Below are 27,584 nucleotides of genomic sequence, written 5' to 3'. Positions count from 1 at the left end.
TGGAAGTTCTGCCTCTGACTTTCAAAGATAAAATCACTTTTGAGTTAGTCATTGCTCCTGTACCCTTTTTTCCTTCTTTCTCCTTCCTACTTTTCCATTTACCAAACATTAAAGCAGTTCTGTTTGGTATAACGTTGATGCTAATTTGTATGAGTTTGCTGCTACCACTCTTTCTAAACCAACAGTAAATTATGCTGTTTTAGGAGGATTTCCCAATTTATTTTTATGAAAAAAAAATTAAGAAGACACATTTTTGAATAAGCTTTATACTTGCAAAATTTAATTAGGAAGCCTGTTTGAAAAAGCTATCTGTACAGGGCTTATGTGCAAACGTGTAAGTCACAACGTGACCTAAAGATTTTCAAAAAATCCAGAAATGCTTCAGTTCAACTATGTTCATGTGCAACACATTCTATTTTTTATTCCTATTCTGCACAACTGAACACTGAGTTTGTATCTCTATTTTAAAATGATGAAAACCAGCACATGAACAGGGCTAGAGATGGAGTGAGGACTGGGTTCCTCCTCACAACCAGTATGGTGTAATGGCTGGAAATACAATGCACATAGATTTTAAGGTTTTTAAACTTCACAGCTTCCTATGTGTCAGTATTTTCACATTTATTTCGCTGATAAATGTATCTTGAATACATTTTAGCCTGATAAAACTTTCAAAGCAATTAAACAGAGATGCAGTCAAAAGTTAATAAATGCCCAGATCAAATTCTCTGCTGGGCCTAAATTTAATTATATGGTCCATGTAAGCATTTAATTTTATGAAGATGAAAATCTGACACCTTGCAATAAAAGGAACCCTGGCATTGATGTACTCAAATCTGCAGATTTAACGTGCTCCAAAATACATTCATTTTATCACCATTCAGCTGAAAATGGAAAGAAGACATACAAGAACACCTAACTACTAATTCTGATACAAGAATATTCAAGTATTCATTCTGATGAGTAGCACTGAAGTCCTATCAATAGATTTAGAGAACAGTTGTGAAAGCTAATCTTACACGGTATTTAAAAATATGATAAAATGGTACCTATATACTCCAGGAAGGGACAGACTAGCATGAACCTGACACGTTGGAGCTACTATCCCATTTCAAAAAGAGTATCTCTTGAAATGGTAGTCCTGTGAATGAAGTAGATACAGACTAGTGACCAAAGGATTATTTTTCATAAGAAATGCATGGACAAGCACATGTTGTTAGATCAACAAACTTACCCAGTAGTTACAATTAAGTGTATTTGCTGGATATGAATGGAATTTTTTTTTGTCTAATTCAAATTATCAGACAACTTGTGTAACCACAGTTACTTTAAAGCATATTTATTGAAACTAACAACTGTATATAAGATCACAAGCTATCCTTGTACTAAAGTCTTCTAGATTATTCTATACTATCATAAGAATTGCCCTCTTAAAAGACCGTTTTCTAACCGTGCTCATTTTAACTGCTTTTTAATCAAAATTAGCTGCTTCTCCTTTCTAAACCTCATTATATGGTTCTGTGTTTAGTTATACTTCTGCCATCTGCATTGCTTTTAGGCTTTATTCTTTAGAACTACTAAAGCAACAATACACAAAATAAAGTAACCTATTATACACACAGTCACTTCACTAACTTCTATCAGAACAGTACTGTAAATTATTATCTTCTTTAAGCCAGGAGCCTAAGACCTTTCTTTTGGGTTATGTACTGAGTCCATGTTCTAAAAGAGTCACAATGTGAAAGAATCACACCTGAACACGAGATTTTAGACAAACTGTGTCTCACAAATACAGGAATTTCCTGCTGTTCTCCCTTTTGCTCCTTACAAGATCCTCATTTCTGAATCTATTGCCTAGTAGGAATACCTTCCCTTCCAATAATATGACTACTTGCCTGAATCACAGTCGAAGAGCCTTCTGCTAACTACTTGTATTTAGGAATTGAGCTTCCTTATGGTGTTAGAGTACAAAGTACAGATTTCTATGTTATTATCACTACTATTGTTCATATACTCAGCTACTGCAAATGTAAACAAAAACAAAACAAAACAAAAAACAACAACAAAAACACCACCACAAAAAAAAAAAAAAATCAGCATCAGAATTGCATTTAGAGTTTCTCTCATAGACAGTTCAGTAACTGGCTTCCAGAAGAAAAAAATCATTGGTGAAACTGATTTAGAAAGCAGAGAGACTGTGAGAGATTACATAAAGAGATACAGACACTGTACATACAATAAACAAAATCTTAATGCATGGGTAATCCATGAAACAATAACTGAGTTTTGGATGGCCTAAGCATATGAAAATAAATTAAGTTCATTTATAGTCCTAATTCTGATCACTCTAAACTTCATTAATTCACTAACACTTCTAATTTTATATTATCTTAACATTATCCTCTTTACATTCAGGTATAGCTAGATTTGTACTACTTTACAATTATTTTATTCCTTTGCTTTCCTTTTTTACTTATTTTCCATAATTCAATTTCCTTTTCTCCATTTTACCTCTTTCCATTTTCCTTTTTTACTTCTGTCATACGACCTTGCTTTTACATCTCTAAAACTCCTAAGTTTTCCATTCTCCTTCTTTACCATATTGTGTCCCTTCTAAGCATAATAGTTTGGCCACCATTTTCCCCTTACACCTGCCCTCTTTTCCTTGATCTTCTGTGCTCCACACTCCAGATACAGTCCCTGGGGCACTGCTTCTCCTATCTGAGGTTCCTATCTCATCTCAGTAACATTACCATCTATTCCTGGCTAAGAAAATGCTTTCTGGGTTCCTCTTAGAATCCTTTCTTTTTTTTTTTTTTTATTGCTAGCAGTATTTGGGTGCATTTTCACATAATGTATATTGAGAAAAGTGGCTGAATTCCATGCAAATAATTGTTCTGGCTTTAAATTTTAATTTCTTAGTAAAGAAATAAGATTAGAGGTTTGTAATCATTCTAATTCATCATTCTAATCAAAAGGTAAAAGCTTGTCCTGCAGAGGGGAACACTGTTGAAAGCCTTAGTGAACTGACAGTTTTTTGAACTGGCATCTACATGATGGTGACTTTCAATAGTACTTAATATGTTCATTTGACTACTGGTTCTAAACACGGCTTTGTAACAGCATGAAGCAGCATTAAAACTGTAGTCTTGACAGAATACTAAGCAAGTAGTTTGGGGAGCTGTTATAAATTGAAATTCTGAGGTTTTGAGTAATTATTTCAGTGTCCACTGCAACATGCAGCAGCCAAAATATACTCTCAATAGATATATATTCACAAAATAATTTATTGTAGCTTTTTAATTACCCAATTTAATTGGCCTATAATATGGTTGCCCATATGCAACTCTGGCTTGTTTCTGCCATCTTAAGTCTCTCTAGAAGACCAATAAAATACAGTAATGACATGGTTTACTCTACATTATTCCTGTATTTCATGAGATAGAGAAATAAAATTCTAATTCTCTAGGAACATTCCTACACGTCACAACCTCAATATCAACGCTGAGATTCAAAAAGGTTACTGATGCTCATGGCATTCACCATGCCACAGAATGCAACATTACAAGTTTGGATATCTCTGATATAATTTTCAGTTCCAGCTCTGGTTTTCCTTTGTCCTTTGCAAATATTTTTCCCACCTGCCCAAGATTTAATTTCCTTACAACAATTCTTAAGCTTGTTATAAAAAATGTTAATAATACAGAACAGGCTGCAGCAGTCTCATTTTTAGGGGTATCTGAAAGTTAAGAGGGCCATCTTCTTGATACATACAAATGATGAAACATTTGTTTATTCATTTATTTTCTGGACTGTAAGACTGTTCAATGAAAGTATTCAATGTGTTCAAAGAGATCCTCAGACTTCCAATGAATCGTCTTATAATTGTTTTAAAATCTGAGTCCTACCACCACAGATGATATCCTTAAGTAACATTTTTCTGCAATAATTTTAATTGCACATGAAATCTCCTCTTCCCAAAGGATGAAGATGTTACTGAACCACCCTCAGCAAGCCAATCATTTGCCCAAGTAAGACTAGATCATATAGTTCCTGAGAAAATGTATGTCTGTATCAATCACCACAACTGATAATTATTTTACTGCTTCATAGCTTCCCTTCTTCTGAACTAATTGTTATGGTTGTTGGTCTAGTTGTAAAATGAACATTTGGACTTCACTAGAAATAAGTGCAATAAATATTTTGGTCATCAGATCTCAACCCCAACAGTATGCTCATTGGTATGACTCATGGTCATATGAGGAAAGGATGTGGAGTTCAAGTAACTAACATAACCTTTATGTCTATAACACAAAATTTTAAAAAAATTATAGAAGGATTAATTGCCCATGATTGGAGAGTTGTGCCCAGTTGTGCATAAATCCATATTTTCAAACTAGAAATTTGTAAACAAGTTATTATAGCAGCAGTTTTCCAGTTTTACTTGTATGTTTTTCTTTGACAGAAAATAAATCTCTAGTAAGTACATATAGTTGTAAAGAGAAAAGGGTATTGTATAACTAGTGTTTTTGTTTGTTCTGTAAAGTCTTCCCAGATGAAGATACAGACAATTTCATATTCCATAAATTTCATAAATTCCATATTCCATGGCAATTAAATTCCATATTCAGCATTCAGGTAGGCAATAGCCTATACACAGAATGACTGAGGATGCACATTGTCATGCAACTGTTCCAAGAACTATCTATTGCTATTATTATATTTAAATCCTTTAAATAAATAAATAAATAAATAAATAAATAAATAAATATAAAAGGCAACCAAACTGCAAAACTGGTTTCTCTGCTCTCCCACTTTCAGAGATTTTTCCCCACAACACACAAAACCCGTAGCTACCGCTAATGGCTGCTACAAAATCAGAAAAGGTATGTTTTATGAAGGTTTTTATATATTGCATCAGTCCTATTTATAGCTGCATAACTGAATATAAAAGAAGAAAAGAGCAGATGTGAAAAGTTACTTATGCACACCAAGTCATATCAGAAAAAAACAGAGAAACTTTTTTTCCATTTTCATTTGTTGAGCATATGTAAAGAATTTGTGGTAAACAGTTTGCTATTAAATGAGAAAGAACCTCTTTTTTTTTTTTTCCTTAAAGGTTCATTTCTCAGGGTGAAATCAAAAACTTGGATCTTTTGATATAATAAAATAAACAAAGGAAAAAAACATTGTAAGAAATTGATAAGAGGATGTTACAGGGAAAAAAAAAAAAAAAAAAAAAAAAAAAAAAAAAAAGGAGAGAGGGTAAAGAAGCAAATGGAAAAGGAGCAGGCAGTAAGAGTGAAGACTAATTAACCTGTCATTTCAGGAGCCATATAAAACTGTAGAACTGTAATAATTAAAATATTCCTAGAAAAACAAAAATGTCTTGGAGACTCTTTCAGAAACATGACAGTAAGAATGCACTAGCTCTCTTTCCAACATATTAGCCCAGGAAAAGGAATAGCATGTTGTTGAATCACCTTACAAAAGAGTCAATTCCCAATACTATTTTTTCTCCCCCCTAGAAACAGTTTTCACTACTTGCCATGACATTTACAGCATTTATGTTCAGCTTCAATTTCCCTTGGTTCTATGAAGAACAGGTTTGTGGTGTTTTTCAGTTTTATGATTGAAAGTCAATTGTTGTACTGCATGTAACATTTGGGATTGTATATAAAATAGCAGTTAAGAGAAAGAGGGAACTCCTCATGCATTTACTAATTCGATAGTCCTGGAATTCAGTAAATACAATTCAAAAAGGAAAACTAAGCAAAACTGTTCATCATCACCTAGCATAAACCAACTGACTTCTAATGTTTTATCTCTAACCACAAATTACTCAGCCTGAACTGATTTCTATTTGAGAGGCATCAAAGTAGTATGTGCTGTTTCCAATTGCAGAATTGGAATTACAGAAATTGAAGATATTAGGAGACAGAATTAGTTGTGAAGAATTTGTTAGGTTATATGCATTACTAAGCAATACCTTTTCACAGAATGGTTGAGGGTGGAGGGGGCCTCTGGAGATCATCTAGTCCAACGTCCCCTGCTCAAGCACAAGAATGTCTTAAACTACAACATCAAGGGAAAAGCTTGAAAGATTATTGAGACACACTTATTGGTTATATACAAATTCTATTTGTTTGCTGAGTAACAAAGCATTTAATGGCTGTTGAGTTAGACTAAATGCTGAAGCAGAGACAGGGCATTCAACCAGACTCAGAACCTATTTGCTATATGTACTCTAGAAAGCTATGACTAAAAAAAATGATCTAAAAATGAAAATAATTAAGTTTAAAAGGAAAAAATATCCGTTATTGTAATGGTCTGGAAACACTATATCTAGATCTTTCCTTAAATTCTCCAGTGGTACATTATATGGTAGAGATAAAATACAAGAAGGAGCATGAGCTGAAGAGTAATACTTAAAGCCACTTGGAAAGTAGAATAACAGCCTTCTTTAGCATATTAGCGACATGATTCCAGCACATACCTTTGTGCTGCTGGGGCAGCGTGGATCTTACACAGATGTCTTCTAAAGACTTTTATGGGAAGGTAAAGCAGAGCTGCATCACTTTATCTCAGTTTCATGCTATGTCAGCAGCTCCTATTACAGTATTTCAAGCTGAAGATCTCTTAAAACACAGTTCTGATTTCTGAAAGCAGAACAATGAAGTTCTGAAGGACAACGCAGGATACAAAAGAGCTACACTATCAAGATCATGAGGATTAATTGAGCAGGGGACCACAAAGACTCATTTAACTTGTTCAACTCCACATTAGTCCTGTTTTTTAATTCATGAATTGCAACACCATTTAATACATTAGAGTACTCACTTTTTTTTTTTTTTATGATTTTGAGAATAAATATGTTATATACATATATTCCTCATGGAATTTTAGAAGTGCTAGTAGTGGCTCATCCACTTCTACTAGAAATTTTCATTCTGTTCTAAAGTGCATTTTCCTTGCTGAGACACAGTAGGTAAACATGAATTCAGCATTATACCCTACAATGGAGTATATGAAAAAAGGGTAACTCAATGTATTTTTAGTATAATATATTTTTAGGGTCTTATAATTAGATCAATTTAATCCAGAATACTAAAGGTGGATAATCTAAACTACATAAAGTATTAACAGCACACAGAGACATACACACTGAGAAGTATTTTCTTCTTTGATAAATAGCTCTCAACCCTTCAAAAATACTGTAAGATGCTATTAGGGGAATATAAAACTCTGGACCCTAGTAAACTCAATTAGGCAAATCCTGATACACTATAAACTGGCCTAGCTCCAGTGGTTTCAAGCGTACTATAGCTATTAATGTCAATTGAACCTAGGGCACTCCTTTTGTTAAATAAAATCATCCTATCTACCATAGTACTTTTACAAGTAGAAGTAGAATTAGGAATACAATTTTTCACCATAAAGAACTTAAGGTTTGTACAATATTCTGTTGACCTGCACTTTCCTCCAAGATGATATCTTTTGCCAACAGAACACATTTTTTTCCTAGAAATACCTTACTTCAGTCTCTTAACAAAACATGGTTTTATTAATGTTCTTATTACTTTCCAACAATACAGAGATTGGCACATCCTTTAATTTAATTTGCTAAAAATCTTTAAGTTGACAATACTGGTTTGTAATTCTGCCGATAAAATGCATTTCATTCAGTCTGTCAATAAATAACATACTTGTTGGAGAGAATAAAAGCCAAGATATAGAGAATTTCATTTATTACTTCATTTTGTGGGCAAAGTGTACTTTATATCAGATTCTAATAGAACAGGTGTGACCACCCTCCCTGCCCCCACGTACTACAACAAGCACATACACTGCTGACAATCTGCCACTTCCACTCTCCAAAATAAATAAATAAATAAATAAATAAATAAATAAATATATCCTAAAATATTACAAAAAGCTGAAGATTTTTTTTTGGTTTTCAAGGTATTTCAACAGAACTCCAGCACGAGCGGTGTATTAATTCATGGTAGGACTAAATGATCTTCAAAAGGAGTAAACGTAAACTGTAAAATTAATATGCTAGTTCCCAACTGTCTGTTTGGTGGTATCATGCCTAATTGAACACCTTAGCCATTCTTGCCCAGAAATAAGAAAAGTTTTTATCAATACCCAAAAGGAAAACACTGCATACCCAGACAGTAGTAGGAGATTAATATTTTCAGGATTTAGTTGTCTAGTCAGTGCCAGTATGAACTGCACTAAAAAGTGAGCGTAATTCTGCATTTTGTGAGTATGGGAAGTGACAGTAGAAGTCACTCTATATTTAAAGTGACCTTATATTTAAATATTTAAAGTACTGTTCTCATCTCATAAGAAATACTAACTTGCTGGAGATTTATACTTTTGACTTTCAAAATAAAATATATTTCAATAATGAAATAATTTCCATTCTGAGAATATAGACAAGATGCTTCGTATAAGTGAGGCTGTGTACATGAACACTGCTTTTGTGTCATTCATCTAATCCAATTGATGGATCAAACCCTGATATATAGTTGGAGATCAAAATATGCTAAACCCACAACTTTTGTAAGAAAGCAAAAATGTTTTTAATATTTTATAGGCATGTAGATAAAATGAATGAATGAGTACATACAAATAACCTGTAGAAATCAAAAACTATAACTTGGTCTAAGCTTAAAATTCCAAAATTGGTATTACCTTTGTGAAATATGACAAGTGTTGTCTCAGCTATTTGGCTGGAAAAAAACACACCAAGTGGCCTTACATTCCTTGAATGCAGAAATTCCCAGATGTTCTGTTGCATGCAAATCACTCCATCTAAAAACAACTGCAGTGTGCAGTGTTTTCAGAATCAAAAACATGATTTTTTTCAGCTAGCAACACCTCTGAAAGAAGTTACATGAAACCCATGGATTATTGCACACTTTGGGGTTAGGAGGAGGCAGTTTACTACTAAAGAGATTATTTTGAAATTTGTCAAAATAGTAAAAAGATTTCTCATCTAATGCAAAAATTTAGATTTTAAGTATGCATTTAAATTACTTTATTATTTCACAAATACAAACTCCAATGGTCTGGTGTTTCTGTGAAAACTACAGAACTTTTCTAAGAGCTTCTAATGAAAGCTTCGGATTTGTAGTTTTGGAGATTACTGCAGAGTTTTAGATTAAGGGAGACAGCTTGGAAGCTCACACTCTCATAGTTACTCTGAAAATTACCTTAAATGATAGAGTACAGAGTCCACAAAGACATTGTTTTTAAAAGATTATAAATCTAGTAAAAAGAAATCTGACAGAGACTTTATTTAACATTTATAACCTCTCAATTTAACTTCTGCTTCACAGCCTCATATTTATCTTCTGTAAGTTATTGTGAAACATTTTGACTTCTACACAAAACTGTTCTCATGCTGATGTGCCTTAAAATATTCACTGATTATTTTTCTGTTGATAAAAACAGACACTGGTTGAGACTTTTCTCTAATGTATCATTCAGGTAATTTTATCTTGTGTATTTTAAGATCAATTCAAGTAAAAATACAACAAAAACTCTAGGTACACTACACAGTCTTGGAAATTACATGGAAAGCATCCTTGAAAAGGCTGTAAACATCTTTGACTTACTATATGAAATTGTGCTGTAGTTACAGAATTTTATTAGCTACAGTGGAACTAATGAAAGTACTTGCTGATCAACAGGCATCCATGAATGAATTCCTACAGTTTTCATCCAGCACTTGGGAAATGCTTTTGATGCTATGACCTGTTGGAATACTCTTTGGCACAAAAATAACATTCATGTGTGCAGACTACGCTTTTCTTTCCCTGTACAAATGTCAGAGCTGTCAGATAGTTGAAACATGTCCACAGATTGAAAGAAACAAATTGCTGACCTAAGCATCATTTCTAGGTCCTGAACCAAAGCTTTTTCTGACATGAATCTAGCTTATTATAACGTTTGTTGACTGAACCACCGTGCTGGCCCAGGCGTTACTGTTAGCTAGGAAATTAAAGTTGACTGAGTTTATTCTGGAAACTGATTAATTAAATACCTTTCCTGGCAAATCCATTAATATCAACACAGCAAGACATATATATTGACATAGTGAGAGAAATTGCTTTCAACAATAGAGCTCTGTTGACAAAACAGTGTAACATTTGGACCACTAGTAACAGTACATTGATCTATCTTTTCCATCAATTGCATTTTCTCTGACAAAATTATTTAACAAGAGTACGGTAAAAGGGCAAGGGATATACAAAATATATATATTTGAATTATACATTTCATGCATCATTTTGAAGTAATATTGTGAACAAAACAAACCATGAGAGCCAATTAGTCTCTGCACAGGAAAAGGTGGAAGTTAGGGGTAAGTTGGAGGAAAAGGAAAATATCAACAAATCCTTTTGATGAAGCCATCATCGTAATCCTTTTGATTAGCTGTCATCAACTAAAAATCAACAGTGCAAATTAAAGAAAATAGAAAAAGGATGACAATATGCAAGGAAAACTAAAATTGTTAAATGCATATTTACTGGGAAAAATGTAAGTGGGATGTTTAAGAGAAATTGACCTCACAGTATTCTCTTTTGTGTTCTCAGTTGTTGATAAATCATACTACCCATAGCCTGGAACTGCATCCAAATAATTCTATTTAAAATAGTGCTTATACAAGTACTTTTTTTTTTTTTTTTCCCCCCTTCTTCTTCTTAAACCCATAAAGATATACACCAAAATCATCCTCAAACAAATGTCCTTGTTTCTTCGCTGTTTTCTTTACAGGACACAGTTATCCTGATTTAAATTACTTGTATGCCCAACTCCTTGCTACCACTGAACAAATAAAAGTCCTATCCTTACAAACTCTTGAATATCAAGAAACCCTAAACAGACCAGTAGAAATAAGGGTGAAAAATGAAATCTATTGATTAAAATGCATGAAGTACTACAGCCTGAAGAAAAACTGGTGAAAAAAAAAAAAAAATCTTTTCACCAAATCCTTAATAGTCCCAGGCTCACACAGGCAATCCAGCCACCCCAAAGAAAAACCATGCTATATTTGAGCGACAATACAGAAGAATTAATAGACTGGAAATTTGAATCTTGGTCCACAATATAACTTATCTCCTAAAACTCTTTCCCTTCCACCTACATTATATAAGGGGAGAAAAAAAAAAAAAAAAAAAAAAAAAAAAAAAAAAAAAAAGATAAAAACTTAGCTGTGACTTTAGCAATAATTTCTACTTTTTTACTGTTTACATTTCTGCTGTGCTGAATGTGACAGCATGACAGCATTCTCTTACATATACACATATACAAATACACATTTCTATGTACCACACGTATGGTAACTATTTTTTATTTTTGTTAAACTTAGCTGCCTGACATGTTAACATGAACATTCAAGGAAGGAAACAAATATTTTAAAAGATAAAGATCATTGAGGATAAGTGACAAAAAGGGCAAACAAGTATTTGAAAATCAGTAGGTCCATTCAAATAGATTTTGCAGGCATGTTTGTATGCTTTCAGAGTGCTTCCTTGATAGCATCTGATATAAATGTGAATTATATGTTCTATCAAGTATTTTTTACTTCAAGAGGTATGATAACTACCCTAAACATACATGCTGCAGAACACATTGCTTACATAAACTGGTGAAATGTTCTCAGAACATTTCCTTGCATTCTTTCATAACAATGATTTCCCCCAATCCTCAGCAGGAATCGCTGTTTAAATAAGGACTTTCAGAGCATTAAAAAATTCTCAGAGCATAGTCACAGAATGCTAAAAATGTGTGACTGACTAACGACTGGCAAAATAAGGTTCTAATTAAGGAAGAACTTTGAAAATTTACAAATACAGAAAATGCGTAACTCGCCCCTCACTTTGCACACAAACTTGAAGGCAGAGTTACAGTCTTTGTAAATTCTCATTGATATCACAGGTAGCATAGCTTACTTCACCTCGTCATGAACATTGGGAGTCTATAGATAGTTTTACATGCCAGCCTGTTCTGGACTGAACAGTTATTAAAAGTGCTGTGCCAGTACCCAAATACTATCAAAAACATTTTAAAAGACATTGACATCCAATTTCCTCACATTCTCATGAAATTCTAAGAACTGATTAAGCGTTTGCATAATACTAGCAATTTATATGTATTTTTCCACAATTTAGCACATTTATTAGAATTCCATTCTCATACATGTAACAAGAGATTTTTAAACTCCCTAACAATCAAAACGCTGGTTTTCACCAACAGGGAGGCCTAATCAAGAAGGTACTGAGAGCTTCTCTGAATGGCTGCAATTCTTAAAGCAATCAGCAGCTGAGACAGGTACTCGGAAGAAGCCTCAAGATAACAGGCTATGGGAACAAAATATTAAGATATGATATCTAACATTTGAACAGACTTTTTTCTGTATATTTCAACTTTGTTTGGTTATTTAACAGACAAGATAGATCAAATCCCATGTGCTTACCAGCTCCAAAATTCAAACTACATGTAGGTGTCTAAAACTGGCGTCTAAAATTTTAATTAAGGTCCTATTTCAGAACTTTACAGAATCACAGAATCATCTAGGTTGGAAGAGACCTCCAAGATCACCAAGTCTAACCTCTGACCTAACACTAACAAGTCCTCCATTAAACCATATCACTAAGCTCTACATCTAAACATCTTTTAAAGACCTCCACTTTAATCTTTTAAGTACTCTGTCCATTGTTTCAGTACAGTACCCCAGACAATTGCTGATATAATGATTTGAAGATTTAAATCAGATAATCACATACATGGAAAAAATCCCACTATCCACCCTTTGCTCCAAAGTGGGATGGAAACCATATCAGAGCAAGGCTTTCCATTCTGTTCTGAATAAGAACATTTGAACAATACAGTCTAGTGGGATATGAGTATTTCTACATTTCTGTGACCTTAACAAAAAGTTCAGAGATTAATTTTATTCACTCAGATAGCTTATTTTTAAGAGATAATTGATTAGTCCAGCTAGAAGTGGCTTAACATATAGATATTAGATGAGAGTTGTTCTTTTGCTAGAATCAGCTGATCTGCACATAAAGTTGGTAATTAAAAAGTACTTTGGAAACTCATACAAAATTTTCAGCTATGGTGCAAAACAATCTGCCAGCAATGTAGCTGGAAACAGTAACCAGGTTTCCAAAGTTTCTTTTTTAGGTTCAGACCTCATTGTAACATATTAGCACAGAAAAGAAAAAATTGATTTTCTACAGAGATCGAAGTGATGTTTTTGTTTTATAAGCATTTTTAAAATTGTATTCAGCTTCCTTTTAGTGTAAGGATTCAACATATTAGTCTACCCCCAAATTCAGCAATACTTGTTAGTAAGATACAGAACAAAACCAGAACAACCTATTCTGTTTCCTGCTGTTTTCCACTTAAAAAAAAGTAACTTGGTTGCACTGTTTTTTCATAATTCATTATTTATATCTTATTTACTCTTTATATAAACATAGTTAATCTGGTATATTAATATACACTATATTGTGTGCTATAATACTGTAGTATATAATAGTATTATTATAGTTAATACCTATATAGTACTACATAATACTATAGCACTGTAAAAAGTATAGTACTATTTATTTTTCATATAGTTTACTATTACTGTACTGTTTATTTTTGCATATATATATTGTTTATTAGTATTTAAATGTTTAATTATAGTCACAAGTTATTTATCCCCATATAACAAACACAAAAACCTTACTCTGTGCTCTTACTAGTGCAGCAACACCAAAGCCTAGGTAAACTACTACATGATGGGTTGTCTCACCTCCTGGGCACACTTGGACTTCTCTGCTACCTGGAGGAGAAGTTTATCTTAGACTATATGAATAAAATGGCTAAGATCAACTCAGATGATTCCCGGGTTGTGTTGACAATTGTACTAGAAACACCAGTAAACTATACATGTTAAATGTTCATTTAGAAATGAGATTAAGTAAATCACACACAGTATAATTCCTCAGAAAAGGGCACAAGATTCTTTTGCTTCAGAAGATGATCACTTGTTATGATCCTTGTAAGAAAAGCACTCAGACTGCGTAAAACGTCAGTTAGAACACCGTTAATCAGAGCTATCACTATAGAAAAAGAGACAACTTTAGATGATTGTACAATCCTTCAAACACAGGGAATCCCCAGCTGCATGCCATTGAATGGACCAACTGTCAGGGCGCTGCATGCTGTACAGATCCTATCCATGCAAAGGGTACACCATTTTGTTCAAGTTCTTAGAGGATTTTCTCAAGAGATAATTATTTTCATCACTTCTACTGTAACACAAGAAATATATACACAGAAGAACTTGTTGCTGCATTTTCAAATAAACGCAAGGATACACAGTTGCTGTAATCACTAGTCCTGTGTAATCCTGTGTGGAGGCATGCAGGCTCCTCTTTTACAATTAAGTTGCTAAATTCATCCTGTGGCAAATGCATATGCACTGCCCAGAGCAGGTCTGAAGCCAAGATGCACATCCAGTAGAGCCCAGGCCTGCAGCTGTTGAGACTGACTGCTAGGCAGATTTCTAAATTCCCAATGTCTTTGGGTTAGGATCACCATAACACCACACCATGGACACCGTAACTTCGTTTCCAGTAGTATACAATCACATATATACACACAGAAATTTCTATATACAGAACCCAATAAACTTAAAACAACAACAAAAAAGCATCTTAATATGAATTTTAAATAGTGTGGGCTGTGATACATCTTCCTATTTACAGTCTATCAAAATGAAGGTCACTCACTTTTTCTGCTAGTTGTCATGTACCTGCCATTTTTTTCCTTCCTGCTCAGGCTGTACCTGTATTGCTTTACAATACACGTCACTCAAAAATATGACTTGATATGCACTTATCAAAGACAGAATTCACCCAATCCTAAAGAATATGGAAACACAAAAAGAGCTCAAAAGGCTCTTTTCAAAAGAAAATTCCAAGGTTTTGGAGGGGTGACAAGGAAAACACAAGTGAGAAGGGAAGAATGGTAGAAAAGAAGAAAAGGAGCAGTTAGACTAGCATATATAATCTTTAATGATTATATGACCTGAATCCATGTTATAAACAATATTTATACAATATAAATCTAGTTCATATACATAGTGCCATGAGCAGGAAGTAGAACTTAGTGATTTCTCCTCTTGGCCCAGACCTTCCAAACATTTTTGACTCTATTCTCCATGATTAAGATTTTTGCTTCTAAAATTGGGTAATGTTTCTATTCATGGTATGCTGTGAGCTGCTGAAAAATACTCGATGTAATAGCCCATCATTGTTTATTTACTTTTAGGTTATAGGAGAGGAAAAAAAATCCTCTCAAATCACTACAAGTCATACAGTCTGGAAATAGCATTTTACATATTCTAATGCTTCAAACTGACTAAAGAGAGAGAGTACAGAGGACAACACTAAGATAATAAAATTAATAGATTTTTAAAAAAATAATTGTTAGTTGTCTTTTGGGCTTTCATCATATGACTTGAAATTTTTTCTAATTAAAACATAATATAAACCAAATATCTAAAGGAATGATTTATGGCAGAACAAGATTCATATTCAAGTTAGAATACCCACAATACTAATACCTGATGGTGCTGTGTTACATATGGATACACTTACAGTACTAAAATGTATAATTACTACAGTTATGTCTTTAGCCCATGGCAGACAATGTGTATATCAAGAGGTCTTTTCTATGAAACAAGTAAGAATGGAAACAGCTTCAAATGCCACAGTAATTTAGGAAAATAAATGTAAATTGCTGAAGATTGTCATACTTATAAAGGATTTCAGTGATCATTAAAATAAAAAGCTTTCAAATTTTCAAAACAAAAAGAACATGCTCTAATTCCTTTGACATAATGTTAATATTTTCATTGCTAATATTAAGCTTCTCTTATGGTAAAATTACACCTGAAGTACATAAGCAGAAGCACGTAGAGAAAACATTTTTCTCAAGAGCGTTACAGTGGTGTATTTTTAAGCTGCATTCTTTGGATGAGAAGCAGTGGAACTGAGACTTAGTTTATTCTAATATTCTGCCTTTTTCATACTCTTTACATTGATCCACTAGTACTTCTGTGATTTTTAAGGGCTAACAACCTGTATATAAATGTGGTGAATTTCATTTTATTGACAGAAGTAGCATGTTGCCCACATCCAAGTTTCAAAGAAATGGGCTCCTTAAGCAGTTTATATGAGTACCGCTGCTGCGTTTTACATCACTGCATGCTGCTTACAAGGGTATTGCCAGAACAACCACCACCAGACAATGGAGAGTTCCGCTTGCTAGCACAAAGATCAGAAAATGGGACTGAGATCTATATTAGTGTAGATCATTCTCTGAAGATTAAAGCCTAAATTGAAAATGGGATTCTTGTAGAAAACAAGAAAGCGAACTTCCCTCTTATCCAGCAGAACCTGGGACTTTTCCAGTGTTTGGAAGGACAATACCATTGTGCACAGAAATTTGCAACTGAAGAGTTTCCTCAGAGCAATTATTTATTTTTGCTTTCCTAATAGAAGTGGTTCATCTGTAAAATACTGTTAAACAATTTTCTATTTGTACAGTAAACATTTTCTCATCACTGCCATCTGATGATATGAAGAGGTAATAGAGGACTTATTATGTTTAGGTATCACATATTTATTTCCATTTCGAAGGCACCTTTAGGATATTTGTTTGAATCAATGACTGATCATGCATTTCAAATACAATTTCTTGCTGAAGTTGTACAGAACACAAACAAGCACCCTGATCAGTGTTTACAAAACACAATAAAGGAACTCAGTTTCTTAAATCCACTGGGTTAACTACCAAGTTTAATTCTGTGTTTATACAGTCTTCTCTATCGTTCTGTTACCAACAGCTTTAGACAACTGAACAAAACCACATCCTTCCATGAACAGGCTGGTAAGTGGACTTTTCTAGCTTTTTTTAGGACAGTTGCAGCTCTTACAAATTCTTGAAGTTTCACTGTACTTTTTCTGTAAACTTTGCAAACCACTTCCAAATTTCTGCAAAGATTTTTATTGCTCTATTCTTCATAATGAATTCAGGCACTAACTGTCCATCTCCAGCACCTAAATTAAACCTAGTTTGTTATTTTTATTTTATCATGTAGCAACTGATATACTTTTAATAAGAAATGCCCAAGTCATTGTTACAATTCATGTTGAATGGTTATCAAAAAGAAACTATTTGCAGATATCATCATACGCTAGAGTTTACACAGAAGTTATGTGTATCCATTGTGTATCCATCCATGTTCAGATTTCATTCATTTGTTCATTCAAATTTTGTTCACATATAACCATGCCAGTCTACTGGATCAAGTACTGATTTAGAACCAGAATTTCATTATTGGTCCCTTGTTTTCTTCATGAATGAAATACATATTGCTTCTGTACACAGCACACCATTTAGTCTTATTTTCTCATTTCAAGTACTGTTATGTCATTCTTCTGACAGCTTCCCCTTGAATTTTCAGTTAGTCTAGTTCTCATGTTTTTTTTGAAATACCATTTCTTTTTAATTAATTATATAATCTTTACCACTTGGTCATGTCTGATGAAATAAAATAGATACATTTATACTGACCAGAGTTAAACACTTTCCAGCATATCAAGAACGTGTATCATTACATAAAATTAAAACAAACTATTTTTTTTTTGTTAGCAATTGACTGTGTTACTGTATTTTCCTCAAAAAATAACTGCTTGGCTTCTGCAATACTATCACTTTAAACCAGACCCATGGCAATATGTGTTTTTGTATGAGAATAATACATTAAATTAATAACCACATTACAATCACAGAGATTTAAAATATTGCTTACCCATGGCACTAAGAGGATTCCTTTCATCTTGAAAGAATATTTAAAAATTAAAATATGATTTCACAAGCATTAATCTGTTTCTTGTGCAGGCCCATAAGGCACATTCTAAGTGCATTAACGGATCCCTTAGCTGGTGGTTTATATGATAAGATGAGGCTGTAATGAGCCACTTCCTACCAATACAACATACTTGTGTGTTATTGCTACGTATCTTTGCTTGGGAGTAATTTGGAACTCTCATAAAAGAAATGACAACTATTCAACAACATAAAATAAAACAAAGTATAAAGTTTTATACCATTAACCTTTACAGATTAGGATTTGTATTCTATTTATTGCATATATAGATTCTGTTGTCTTAGCAAAAATTAGCCTAAATCACATGCATGTTCATAAAATACCTCACTTCAAAATCTTCCAACAACTAAAGATCTTATTGGGAAAAATCTTGTATTCCATAATACGTACAAGCTTTTGGGACCTCTGAAGCCTTTTCATCAAGTAAGTGGTACAGATGGGATTTCACATAAGATTTTTAAGATCTTCACCAGACATTTAGAGCTGTGTTAAGACTCCCCCACAGTTAAAATGATTCTAACTGGCACAGCTATTCACTTCTTAGCACAAAAACCTGAACACTGTAATATGTTCTTATTCAAAAATCATAGTAACTCTACCGTAACAATTGCTTTTGAAGTCTCCTCACTATACTGCTATAAATTACTTATATATTTAGGTCCCATTCTCCAGGATATGGGAAGCTACACTGAATGCATATTTGCTATTAATCTGAAAGTTGGAGTAAGACTAACCACACAATACATAGGTTTATACAAGCTAGTGTTGCCACAGCTTCCTAGACTGAACTAGTCTAATTACAAAGAAATCCTAGAGGTTTACAAAGAAATGCAAGACAAAGTAGGAGCGATCCTCATTGTTTATCTCTGTAATGCCACCTGCTATTAATACAGATGTAATCCACTTTTGTTCAAGTCTTGCACACTCCCCCACCCGCACAGAAGCATTCATAGAAGGATTTATGCACAGGAAGCATGCAATGCAGGATTTATGCACAGGTGACAGACTAGGGAAGTAGAGAAATGTACGCAAGTTATGCAGCCCTTGCACTGTAATGACAAACTCTTTACCAGAAATTTTCCTGACTTCATTACAAAGTCAGGAGTTCATAGTGTTCATCAGCAACATTATCTAATAACTTCATGGAGTTGAGGCATATATCTCCTATTTTGTCTCCAAGAAGAGAGAGATTTAAATCATTTAAATCTGTGTGTGCAGAAAATTCAAGAATATTCATTTTAGTTTACAGTTACCATTCCTTGAAGATCAATATGCTACCTTTTCTAATGTTAATGGTAAAAGCTATAGATTGAGGATAAATACTCTGGTAAAGCACAGCTCTCTACCAGATACAGCAACTGCTTGTTACTGCAGATACTACTTTTTATGTGCTTCCCAACATTTGAATGTATCTTCAAGTGACAACTCAATCAGCATCACTACCATTGCCTCCAGCTTCATATATACACAGGACAGTAATGTCACATCTCACATCACGAAGCGATAGGGGAGAAATCCCTTCCTGTCTCTAGATGGTCATCTTAACAGCAGATTACATTGACAACTCTCGTTCCCTGAAGAGGAAAATTACTTAGGTCAAACTTCGAGGAAATACCCTCTCCCTTCCCCCTCACCCCCAGAAAATAAACAGGGGCTGGTAAGGAGAAAAAGGAATTGGGCATGCAGAGATCTCTCAGGCTCCAATGAGATGTGCAGTCTCAAAAGAAACAACAGATTCCTTTCTCTCAGCGCAACAGGGAACCTTCAGGAGATGTGCTATTTTGAAGCAGAGCAAATCCAATGCACAGCTGTGAAAAAAAAGCCACAGTGGGCACAATCAAGTTCTTATTTTATTCAGAATCATATCACATACTGTTTGCTTGTCCAGTATATTTCTCATCAAGAATTATACATAAATATAGCAGTCTTCAGAATAAATACCAAATTAAAACATTTTAAACGTCAAAGAAAATAATTATAGCAGCATGTTGATTACATTTTTATATATATAACAGTTTCCTTTTCAAAGGTAAAAAAAATCATGCAGTACTCTTTCTACAAAAGAAATCTGTTGTACTAATAAGCTAAAACTAAGATTATAGCACCATCTACTGATTTATTTCTTAATTTTTAAACTTTTTTTTTTCCCTGTTTGATGCCAACAAGAATACTGCTAGTAGAAAATAGAAGAAGTATAGTAATATTGAACCTGTTTTCAGAACATGAGCAAAAAACTCCCAGATGACAATAGAGGTTTTGCTTGGGAGTACATGGCATTCACACACACCACCAGCTATTCATTAAAATAAAGCCAGAGGGTCAAAGAATTCCAAACGGGTGAAGCAGTGTAGAAGCAGCAGCTAATATTAAAGTATCAGCCTGAATACTATTAGAGGCAAGATAGATATCTACAAAGACAATAAAGAAAGATTAAAAATAACTTTTAAAAAAGAAATAGACTTAAGCACAGTAATCAAAACAAAACACACACACCAAAATCCTCATGCAAGGTAGAACAGCAGAAGATACCTTGTGAGTGTATCTTAAATCCTTTGTAGTAACTTTTGTATTCTTATCTGTTTCTCTTCCTCTATTCCTTCTCCCCACACACACCTTTCTGCTCTACTTTATCAGCTCTGAATTTAAATTCTTAGACATTTACCAGGGAATGGAGCACTGTATACTAGGACTTTAAATTATCATTGTTTTGATGCTCTAAGCATAAGTAGATAATTAATGACAACAACAACAAAAATCATTTGACAGTAACATTGAAAAGAAAAATTTCAAATCAAACTATGAGAAAATGTTTACAGCTCTATATGTATTGCTGTTAGAATTTTAAATATGGTGCATAAGTACAGAATGAATCTATTTTCTGAATGGTATTGTTTTTTACTCGTTATTTTTTTGTGTATCTGTGCTTTTTGTAGGAGAACAGAAATAGATTACAGTGGTCTCTAATGGAACACTCTATATTAAAAGTAGTACTAGTGGAAATGCACATCTTCACAGCAACTTGAACACCATGCTAAATAGCAACAGCACATACATGACAAATACATATGCTACTAATTGGGTGAAAAGTGACAATTAATAACATTAAAACCAATAGTGAGAAATGCTAATAAGAAAAACTTGGTTTTGTTAAAACTCATATCTGTGGCTTGGGAAACGTTTGACGGGAAAGCTGCAACAGGATGGTGTAACTCTTGAAGGGAAAAATGCCTGTTGATCCTGCTTTATACATTCATCTATCAAAATCACATTCTTTTATTTACATGAATATAGATTCAGGTCAAATCCACTCATGTTTTGGTCCTAATCTAGGAAAAAAAATGGTGGGTTTTTGTTTTTAAAACCAACGGCTGAGGAACACTACAGAAAACTAACAAATGATAGAAAGCAGGTAAGTTTTGAACTCATATATTTAAAAAAAAAAAAAAAAAAGATCCTGGAAATTAAGGGTATTCAGTTGATTCAGTTGGAAGCTGGAAGCACTGCGAAAACATGCTTTTAAGCACAACTTTGTTCTTACTTTTTAAAAATTTTTCTTCAAATACAAGTGCCCCAAAATTGCCCATTTTTGACCAAGTAGTCTAAAGCTAAACCTCAATCTAAAGTTGTTCATTAATTATTATATATTTTTTCTATTTCAAGTCAAACATTTGTAGTCTGTATATAATGAAGTCATGAAGAAAAATGAAACAGCAAGTAAAGTTGTTTGCAGCTGGAATTTCTTTAAGGAGTACACAGCAGTTACCTGCTTGTACATGGGAGACATGCATTCATTAACGACTCATGGAAAAATGCAGCTCACTCTCATCAGTCTCAAGCTCCAAAACATTCTCACAAAATCTGTATTTATTTTTTATTTTTTTTAACAGAAAGAACTTTGCAGTACTACAGTATTACTAAAGGCTTCCAATTAAATTATTAAAGCACCAACTTCTCAATGAAACAAAGAGAAGGCATAAGATCAGAGAGTGCCAGAAGACAACTCTACCGCAAGCCAGACATATCCAGATCTTGACAGAAGAGGCAAGGAGAGTGACATTACAGGTCATGCACACAGCTAAAGGCAACTGCAAATGAAGTCTTCAAAATAAAAGCTTTCAGGCACTGCATTAGACTGCAGAGTGAAACTAAGGACTCAGAACTTGTCTGTGTAACCATTTAATCTAAATGGATTTTAGAAGAAGTGTACCAAACTGTTTTGCCTCCCCCATGTACTGCTATTGAAAGCTGTAAGACAATAGAAATGCAATTTACACTTTAACCAGATGTTTCAACCTGAGGCAAAGTGAAATTATTTCCTATTCCTGAGCACTGCTTTAATGGATTCTCAATACTGTTAATGCTTTTCTGGAGAGCTACAAGTAGATAGATTTGGCTGAAGAAAAGCATGCATGCTCTACGGCAGTTTTGAAGTATCTCCTTGTACTGAAGTGAGGCAAATTCATCTCCAAGTATTTCAGAGAACAGAAGTCTGGAAAATAAGATTTAATTGCACTGAAGAAATAAGCTGTGTTTCCCAGGAATCTCAACTGCTATTGAGATGAATGGATACAGTTTTACCCAATTTCACCATCATTTTTTGTGCTGATCACTGAAGTGGGGAAGCACTACACTTTCTGCTAACTACCACCTTCACTTTTCAGGTTCAGCCAGGCAGTCTCATGGCCAGGCTCCTTGAATTACCTGATGCTCTGCAGGTTGCTTTTCTGACACACACCAATTACACAGGTATGTATGAGTAAACTCTGAGGCTCCTCAACAGAGAGAAGGAAGGCTAATAGAGAGAGTCACAGACCCAAATGATCTGAAACTTCCCAATTCTGTCACAGACATGCAATTAAATCAGGCATCCTCAGAGGCTACAGGTAGGATCTGAAACACAGTTAAAGCTCAACTAATATTTTTGAAAACGATCCTTTCTACAGATCATTTTAAGCACTCAGGATTTCCTAACAGTGCTTTCACGAGAAAAATCTGTTAAAAGCTCTGGCCAAGCTACAATAAAAAAAAATAAATATATAAAAACTAAAACAAACCAACCTCAGCAGCTCTGGATAATCCCACTTGATTGCTTCTGATTAATACTAGCATCATTTCCTGAAGACTTTGTTAGATATGAGTGTAGAAGACCTTCAAGCAGTATAGTGCAAAATAAGTTCTGATGCTTTAATGATCATCTAATTTCAATTGGTTTTGTGGAGACCTACTCCACCAACTGAAAATTTATAGATTCTGAGGTTCTTGAATTTTGGAAAAAAACACGCTTAAGGCAGCTACACAGCCAAAGGTAAGTTCAAGCACCCTACACGGACTGAAGTCCTGTGAAAATCACTGCCCTTATGATGTGTCACTAACCTACAGACTCAAAGAATATTTTTTCAATCTTTCATCTCATCTGTACCTACATCTACCATTTTAACCTCACCAGAAACCCATCCTCTTTTGCCAGTTCCCTCTTTAAGTACCTTCTGTGCCTTTATTTTAACCCACCCATAACAGATATGAAAAGATGGACCCTGAACATTTAAGTCTTCGTATGTTTATTTAAATCGATGAGCAACTTATTCTTTCAATCTAAATGCAAAATTACACCTGAAGTATGCATGGCAGCAGCTTAGCTGTGGCTATAACATATTAAGACTTTTTTTCTCTAGTTCTGTCACTAAGCATTACAGACTTGCATTTACAGTATTGTCTGTAATACTCATTTTAAAATTCTGTTCTACTGTTTTATGAAGACTCACAAAACTCATTTAATGCCATAGTTTTTAGATGTAGGGTTTCCTTTAACTCTTCCTTTTTTGTCCCCCCGGTATAAGTGCCATGACCCCCAATGGTCCTGCACAGAACACTTCTCGTGTCTACCATGACAAGTGTAACAATGCAGACTGCTAGTTCAACTGCAGTCAAGAAGCTACAGGAGTACACCAAAGAAATTTTGTGTGTGTTACCTCCAGTATTCTACTACGTGATGGAAGTGTTACCCAACTCTGAAATACCGATAGTCTTGAGAAGTCATGTCAGTGATAAAACAACAATCTACAGTTTTCTGTATGCTTTACAACCAAAGCACAGAAAGCATGAAATCGTGCTGTGAAATAAATTAGAGAGGATTGTTATTCTTCAGTTATTTCTTTACTTACTATAAGTATTTTTAATTCCATTCTTGTGCCAACCATAAGGCAAATTTGTCACCTCTCCTCTGTCCCTCCCACCATTGGGTTACTCAGCTCAGTTCCACCCTCACACTTCTAGCAATTAGAGAGAAACATATGCACTTCCGCAATTACCTATGGTAAAAAGTGTTCTCTGTGCATTTACTGCATTTAACTGCTTGCGGTGTTCTGTAACCTTAAGCCTTATCACAGATATGCTGGTGTAAGTAGGTTACCTAACATCAGTATTTTGTGAGCGTGAACTATGGCTCCTCTGCTGAACCTACAATATTCGGCAAAATATTTTTCAACAAATTAGCATTTCTTTCACTAACGTCCTGTAAGGAACCAAGAAACCTGAATTTGTGTAAATTCATCTGATTCTGGGCTTTTCTTTAAAATTTAAAGATTTCAGATTTCCACACAGATAACTGAAAGAGAAATAACAAACTTATGCATCATTCCGTGGTCTTTGTTATTCAGGTAAGTCTTAAGAGATGCAAACAGTTTGTTTCCATAGCAAAATTGTGGAGTTTGTCAGTGGAAGTCTTGCCAAAACGTAGAGGGAACTCACTCCTTCTCCCTCTCTCTAAAACAAGCACAACAGACTTGTTCTGGGGAAAGGTTTTTAATGTTTGGAATGAGTTGTGGTACCTGGAGAGTGAGCTAAGCTTGGTAAAGTGATAAGCTGCCTAACAATAGTAGATTTAAAAAAGTGGAAGGGAAATATGATTCAAATTAGACTTGAAAAGCATTTTAAGGCAGCCATGGAGTATGCATGTTAAATCAAGGAACTGAGAGAAACCGCATGGTTGTTTCCGGGATGACAAGATGCTCCAGGGTAGCCTGTGCCCATTCTGAAAGAACTAAAGGTGAAAGGGAAATGTGTCATACGGACTTGGCCAGAAGAGGGCCTCCATATATCAGAGGGTCTATTAAACTTTAGATTAAAAAAAAATATATTTTTTTTCTTGTTTATCAGAGCATAGATTTAGTTTTGTATGGTTTGAGATTATCATTAGAAGAAACATATTTGAATTCTCAAAGAAATTAAAAAGTCCTGAGTGACCTTATTAACTTATTCTGAAGAGTCTCTTCACGTATTCCTTCCTACATTTATTTATTCTTAAAAATATTTTTATACATTGTATATCAACAAGATGCTTTCAGTATTTGCAAATATTTTTTAAAAACAGTGCACTATAACTAACTAAGCTCCAACACCACTCAAATGCTCAGAACTTTAAGGTAACAGCTTTTATTCACATTGTTAAAGACATATAAATGTGTATATATATATATATATATATATATATATGGGGGGAGAGAGAGAGAGGGGTCTTGGTGCATTCACGTTATCCCAATTCCCAGACAACATTTAAGAAAAAAACACCTATCTCATCTGAAGTCACATTCTGAGTCACTACAAAATGGTGCAAATCAACAATTCCACCAACAACAAAGTCAAATGGAATAGATCTAAAATATAAACAAATACATTTTTTCCCTCAGTCTGAAAGGATGCAATTTCAGTGAAAATATGAAGTTGAAACATCCTGTATAAACTTTAATGAAGACAGTTAAACTTTTCACATTTGTGAAATATGAGATTAACAAATGACTCCATTCATTTACATGATGAATGACTACTCATATGCAAGCTCTTTATTGTATCTAGCAAGAAAGAAAATAGCTCTTCTGCATGGTTCTGCAGTTATTGTTTTCCTTTCCTTTTCATTACAATGTTTAGTGCTCATATTTTCAGTGGGGAAATATGACAGCTATTGTACACAAAAAAGTGATAATTAGTCTTATGTAGCTGTCTGCGCTGGCAAGGCTTTTCTAAACTTTTTCACAGAATTATCTAATCTACTGCTGTACAGCCTCTTTAAAATTAAATTTTTGCGTATTATTTCCAACCTTAAGAAAAGCTTGCAGAAATGTCAAATGGCTTACATCTCTAGTGTTTTACCCAAGCATATAGCAATTTTTCGTTTCTTTAAGAACAGTGGAGAAAGGATTATTTTTTTTTTTTATTAAACAAATCATACATTCAGAGAGACTGCAGCAAGGTCAGACTGGACAGATGTAGGTCTTATTTCTTTTGAACCAGAAATGAGAAACCTGGGTGCAGATAAGCATTGTTAATCTAAAATATAAATATTTGGATGCTTTGACTTAAGTTTAGTAATATTTTAAAAATCATAGTAGCAAAGAAAAAATTCCTAAACTGCTGGAAAGTTTGACACAGCTATTTTTAGATTACCTGCTAGTAAAGTGAAAGCTTGCCAATTATTCTTTTCTAACTTTCTTTCCATCCCTCCCCTCTCTATTTGCCTATTTTTCAAAACTTCAGAAAACCTGGTTGCTAGTTTCTGCTTCAAAAGCCTTTTTATTTTTTTTTTTTAAATGTTGGCTTTAAATACAAGAGCTTTAAACTAGCTTTAAAATTCAGTTAACACCTGACAGATATTTCTACACAAATATCTGATCATTTACTGAACCTGGTATTCAAGAGCTGAAATTCTGCTCCTGACTCATTTTAGATGGCTTATGTCTTTTTGAAAACTGGGCTTTGAGGTTAAAAGGCAAAAAAACAGGTAAGCGCATTCTAAAATTCAGAACTTAAAAAAAAAAAAAAAAAAAAAAAAAAAAAAACAAACAATGGCTTTGTAGTGTAATCCTAGTTATCCTGTAGTGGGTAACTGGAAAATAGTACTATCTGCAATAAGGAATACAGAAACCTTTACTTCAGTACATTGCTTCTGCATTAAGGCCACACAAACCTAGTAGTGTGTGCTGTGGTTAACATTTCAAATAGTTCTTTATAGTTCTTTTCCTTTCTTATATCGTATCTTAATATTGTCCAAATCACACAAGACAGACATCTTACTTTAAATTAAAGCATGGTTGCAAAATGAGATCCCACTTAATATTTTTAAGGGTTGCTACTGGATGGGGTTTTCTGCATCATGACCAGGTTGAAATCAGTATTCAAATTAATTATGACAGCCATATAAATTACACATAAGAGACTTCTAAAGCTAATTAGAGTCTGAGAGTTTTAATTTGATGTCTGTCTTGATGTAATATCTGCTTTATGGATTAAATTAATAAAATTAAGACTGCATCATTATAAATTTCCACTTTCATAGTTCCATAAGTTTTACAATTACATGCCATATTTGAATCATAATTGAATGAAACAAAATCATTATGTTCATGTCTGCTTTCCTACAGACATTAAAATAATATTCCCTATTTTCTTCCATTCACAGAAGTCAGAGCTGCTATAGTGATCCCACCCCAAAAAGCCCTGTACTTCAAGCAATCAGTAATCCACGTAATAGTTTATGGGATCAGGATCTGGCCTTTGCTGTACATGTAGCATAGACTTAAAGTCTGTGTTGCACTGTACATATTCCCTTGCTACAGAATAA

Source organism: Aythya marila (assembly GCF_965140915.1).
Source record: "Aythya marila genome assembly, chromosome: 12".
In the NCBI taxonomy this organism is placed as follows: Eukaryota; Metazoa; Chordata; class Aves; order Anseriformes; family Anatidae; genus Aythya; species Aythya marila.
The sequence above is the reverse complement of the archived record's forward strand: the minus strand, read 5'-3'. Positions refer to the sequence as shown.